Raw genomic sequence first — 6,000 nt, 5'->3', positions numbered from 1 at the left:
TTTCTGCCGAATGAATTGCATTTTTGAGGGGCTAAAGATGCTCGAAAAGTTGCGCAACTTTGCACATGCCTCAGAAGTGGTGAAAAATTACATATGTTATGGGTCTTGCGCATGGGTGTGGCAAAATGGCTCAATAGCGCCCCCTACAAAATTTCAAAAAAATACTCATCGCTCTACGTTTCACCTACATGTACCAAATTTGGTAGGCACATGTATCAAGTCCACACCTACAAAAAACGTCAATGGCTGCCATGACCTAAACCCAACAGGAAGTCAGCCATTTTGAATTGATTGTGGCATTTTTGTGCGTTTTTGCCCATTTACAGGGGTCATACTTTAACGAACTCCTCCTAGACGGTAAATCGGATCTACCTCAAACTTGCTCAGCGTATATAACAGACCTTGACGATGAAAAGTTATTAAAAGCTTGAGTTTTCCTCGAACGGCGTGGGCGTGGCGAGGCGTCGAATTTCCATGTTTCGCCACGAAACAGGAAGTGCTTTGTAACTCGGCCGTACATGGTCAAATCTGGCCCAAACTTCACATGTTTGATAAGTGTCATGGCCTCAAGACATCGACATGGCAATATTCAGTTATAGTCATAGCGCCACCTACTGGCAAACAGGAAGTGCTTTGTAACTCGGCTGTACGTGGTCACATCTGCCCCAAACTTCACATGTTTGATGTGACTCCCGGCCTCAACATTAATACATGCGAATTTTCAATCACAGTCATAGCGCCACCTACTGGCAACACAGGAAGTGGTTTGTAACTCAGCTGTACTTGGTCACATCTGCCCGAAACTTCACACGTTTGATGACAGTCCCGGCCTGAAGACATCTACATGCCAATATTCAGTTATAGTCATAGCGCCACCTACTGGCAACACAGGAAATGACATGTTATATACTGAAAATTCTGAGCCGCGTCGACCGGTCGGTGTCCAGTAACGATGCCGCGGTTGCGGCTCACCCCGACGTGCACGAAGTGCGAGGGCCCGATCATCGCTGCTTGCAGCTTTAATTATTATTATTCTTTGTCCAAAAGAATCGCATTTTTGAGGGGCTAAAGGTGCTGGAAAAGTTGCGAAAATTTGCACATAAGTCAGAAGTGCTGAAAAATTACGTATTTTATGGGTCTCGCGCATGGGTGTGGCAAAATGGCTCAATAGCGCCCCCTACAAAATTTCAAAAAAATACTCATCGCTCTACGTTTCACCTAAATGTACCAAATTTGGTTGGCACATGTATCATGTCCAGACTTACAAAAAACATCAATAGGTGCCATGACCTAAACCCAACAGGAAGTCAGCCATTTTGAATTTATTGTAGCATTTTTGTGCGTTTTTGCCCATTTACAGGGGTCATACTTTAACGAACTCCTCCTAGACGGTTCATCGGATCCACCTCAAACTTGCTCAGCGTATATAACACACCATCACGATTAAAAATTGTTAAAAGCTTGAGTTTTCCTCGAACGGCGTGGGCGTGGCGAGGCGTCGAATTTCCATGTTTTGCCACGAAACAGGAAGTGCTTTGTAACTCGGCCGTACATGGTCAAATCTGCCCCAAACTTCACATGTTTGATAAGTGTCATGGCCTCAAGACATCGACATGGCAATATTCAGTTATAGTCATAGCGCCACCTACTGGCAAAACAGGAAGTGGTTTGTAACTCGGCTGTAAATGGTCAAATCTGCCCCAAACTTCACATGTTTGATGAGACTCCCGGCCTCAAGACATCTACAGGCCAATTTTCAATCACAGTCATAGCGCCACCTACTGGCAACACAGGAAGTGGTTTGTAACTCAACTGTACATGGTCACATCTGCCCCAAACTTCACATGTTTGATGAGTGTCCCAGCCTGAACACATCCACACGCCAATATTCAGTTATAGTCATAGCGCCACCTACTGGCAACACAGGAAGTGCTTTGTAACTCCACTGTACATGGTCACATCTGCCCCAAACTTCACATGTTTGATAAGTGTCCGGGCCTCAACATTTCTACATGCCAATTTTCAATCACAGTCATAGCGCCACCTACTGGCAACACAGGAAGTGGTTTGTAACTCCACTGTACATGGTCACATCTGCCACAAACTTCACATGTTTGATAAGTGTCCCGGCCTCAACATTTCTACATGCCAATTTTCAATCACAGTCATAGCGCCACCTACTGGCAACACACGAAGTGGTTTGTAACTCCACTGTACATGGTCACATCTGCCCCAAACTTCACATGTTTGATAAGTGTCCCGGCCTCAACATTTCTACATGCCAATTTTCTATCACAGTCATAGCGCCACCTACTGGCAACACAGGAAGTGGTTTGTAACTCAGCTGTACGTGGTCACATCTGCCCGAAACTTCACACGTTTGATGACCGTCCCGACCTGAAGACATCTACATGCCAATATTCAGTTATAGTCATAGCGCCACCTACTGGCAACACAGGAAATGACACGTTATATACTGAAAATTCTGAGCCGCGTCGACAGGTCGGTGTCCAGTAACGATGCCGCGCCTGCGGCACACCCCGACGTGCGCGAAGTGCGAGGGCCCGATCATCGCTGCTTGCAGCTTTAATTTGTATTTGTATTTGAATAAAAGTGGAAAGAGGCGTAACAATCCTGTTTTTGTTTTTATTACTCTTCTAATTTTAGGATATTAAAGTGTTAAAATAAGTGTTCATCAATAAACTATTTTACAAAGGAGGGTTCCCACAGCGGGTCTCGAACCCCTGTCTCCCAGACCACGGACGACTGCGCTTACCACTCAGCTGAAGATCAATTCTGCCAAACATGCAGACCTGCAGCTACTTATACATTCATGACACATAGACAGACAACAAAGCGGAGCAGAGGAGAGAGACGGAGACAGCGATGTAACCTCGCTACGCTACAAGTCCCGACCTGCGCACTGTTATTTGACATGTTTTTTTTTTTCTTCCCGAAAACAAATAATTTTTAAAATATTTGTACGAAATAAATATTCGTAAAAACCCACTATTTGTGCTTTTCCAAATACCATATTCGGATTCGGCTCCACCCCTAGGGGAGACCAGGGCATGTTGTCACACTTTTTACTTATTGGTGTATTTATGCATACAATATATATTTTTCTAGCTAGACTGAGGTCTTCTTTAAAAAATGCCATTTTTACATTTTGAATAATTTACTGAAAGCAAAAGTTTTACTGATGAAATACCAGTTGACAACTTGTGACAACTTACCCCTCGTCAGGGCACGTTGTCACACATGATGGGGCATGTTGTCATATAAGGAAGTGTGCTGTGTCCGTGCACTCAATTCCATTTCCTTTGAAGTATATATACTAAAATAACATGAAAAACATACTCTTGTATTGAAAACAACATACTTAATCCTAATTGTGTTATTCTCACTTTCATCCCTTAAGTAGAGAAATACGAAACAAATCGAAGTCCATATTGACTCATTAAGGAACGCTACATCTTGCTCTTCATTAATGACGATTCCATATTATATGGGACGGGTGACAGCCTCAGCACTATAACAATTGAAACAACGATACCCAGGTAATAGGTTAACTGTGGATGGAGGTTCTTACCTCTAACCACCGTCTGGAGAACTTTGTATTTTTTCAGAAAGTGCCACACACACAGAAAGCAACATACAGCAGTCCTGCGGAGAGAATGAGCCAATTCCCAGTCTGTCCTTACTGTCTGTGAGCCAATCTGATGTCATCATGTGGGGAAATAATATTGTGTGCTAGCTGATGTGTTGCAATATTTTAAATGTTATGTCTTAAATGCTTGCTATATTTTAAACTGGCATGTAATTTGGCATATGGGCGTGAGAGCGTGAGACAGAACCTGACAAATACATGAGAGTTGGCAATCCTGTGTGTATGTGTATGTGTGTGTGTGTGTGTGTGTGAGAGAGAGGTTGTACCAAGGTCAGGCTTGGCTGCTCTATTCCCCCAGTCTCCTGCCAATCTGTCCGCCTCAGCTGCTAATACCACTGCCCTTAATGATGGTGTGTGTGTTTATGTGTGTGTGTATATGTCTGCAGAGACGAAAGGACAATACCAGAAAGGAGAGAGAACAGTAGGAATGCAGTCAGTTAGCTAAAGAGAGAATAGGAGTGTACTATACTACTGTAGTGGCAATACTCGCTGGTAAATTTTGACCTACTGTTCTCTCTCCTTTCTGGTATTGTCCTTTCATTTCTTCTCTTTCATGGTAATGTAAAGGGAACAAAAAAGTTAGGCGCAACACTTGCTCAGGAGAAAAAAAATAACTCTATTTATTGCATGAAAAACATGAAGCTTGGATCTGATGAAATGTCATGTTTTTTATGCAATAAATACAGTTTATTTTTTCGACTGAGCAAGTGTTGCGCCTAACTTTTTTGTTCCCTTTACTGATATTCTTTGTAGGCAGCACCTTGACTCAATGGTAATGTAAAGACCATGGCAGTTTGAGTTTCTGTAGGTGGTGCTCTTTTCTTTGTCTGTTCAGCCATGGTGGCTGTCACTCCTCATGCTAACTATTAGTATTTATTTTTTATATATTATATTTTAGGCATTTTTTGCCGTTATTAGACAGATGGAAGTGGAGAGAGACAGGAAAGACTGGGAGAGAGAGAGAGGGGGATGACATGCGACAAAGGTCCTGGCTGGGTGAATCACTATTGTGTTATATTGGTCGGCCATAGACAGTAGCCCTTCAAAGCCCTGCAGACATCAGTTCTACTTCCTGCCTTGGTCTGGCTTGGTCTGGCTTGGTTTGGACTGCAGCAGGTAGATATGGACGTTCTTGCTCTAATCTGTGTTTGCTATGCATCCCTCCTTATCCAGGATGGCCAGATTAACACACACGCCTCACCAACCACATTTGGACCGTTATAACCCTTGCTGTGCCTCGCTGTACCTCACTGCACTCTTCAATCCATCCATCCACCCCTCTATCCATCCCTTCATTCCTCCATCAATCCCTCTATCCATCCCTGCATCCTTCCATTCGTCCGTCTATCCATCTCTCTGTCCATCCAGCCTGCCTGGACCCGGTCCAACAGTTATCACAATGCTAGAACACACACACATTCACTGATAGTAGAACACACACACACACACACACACACACACACACACACAGTTGGATGCTGTCCTGGATGGCCCTGACACTATGCAAGCTTGAATGTAAAAGCCAGGCAAGAGGAGAGACTGCTCTTTTTCTTCTGAAAGCAATCAATTATGTTTCCTCCATGTTTCATTAGTTTTAACACACACACATATCTGCACATAACACACACACACACACACACACACACACACACACACACACACGACACGCACATTAACACACATACGCCAATCGGGTTACACTGATATATGGGGCTGATATTGTCCTTCTGGTCCAGTCAGTGTGGTCCACTTCTGATATGGATATGATACAGTTTGATTGATTATTATTATTGGTAGTAGTAGTAATAGTTATTGTACTAGTAGTGGTAGTCATAGTACAAATACTATCCTGGGTTTCTGTGGGGAGTTTTAGTGTCCCATTGTCTAAATGAATATAATTCTGTGAGAAACACTAAATACTTGGAATTTTTGGTCAAATTTAAAGATTCTGAATATCAGCACAAAATAGCTATCAGCAGCTTCAGTCCAAAAATATCGGTATCGGCCCTCAAGAACAGATGTTATGGATGGGAAACGTTCCTTTCATTACAGATTATTAATTACCTGCTTAAAAATTGTAATTAGTAATGTAATCCCCCAGATTAATTTCATTTTCTTTTTGGTACTGTTGCACTGAAAATCCATTGAATATGTAGTGAAACAAACTATTCCATTATATTCCATTTTACAAACTATGATTTGATTATCAACCACAACCAGGATCAGAAATGATTTCATCATGTGTAAAAGGATGTTTGTGTTCATAATCTCACAATCTTAATGCATTTCCCTGTTCCAATGCAAATCCATTGAGTACTCGCCTATTTCAT

This window comes from Centroberyx gerrardi, chromosome 6 (genome assembly GCF_048128805.1).
Source record: "Centroberyx gerrardi isolate f3 chromosome 6, fCenGer3.hap1.cur.20231027, whole genome shotgun sequence".
In the NCBI taxonomy this organism is placed as follows: domain Eukaryota; kingdom Metazoa; phylum Chordata; class Actinopteri; order Beryciformes; family Berycidae; genus Centroberyx; species Centroberyx gerrardi.
The sequence above is the reverse complement of the archived record's forward strand: the minus strand, read 5'-3'. Positions refer to the sequence as shown.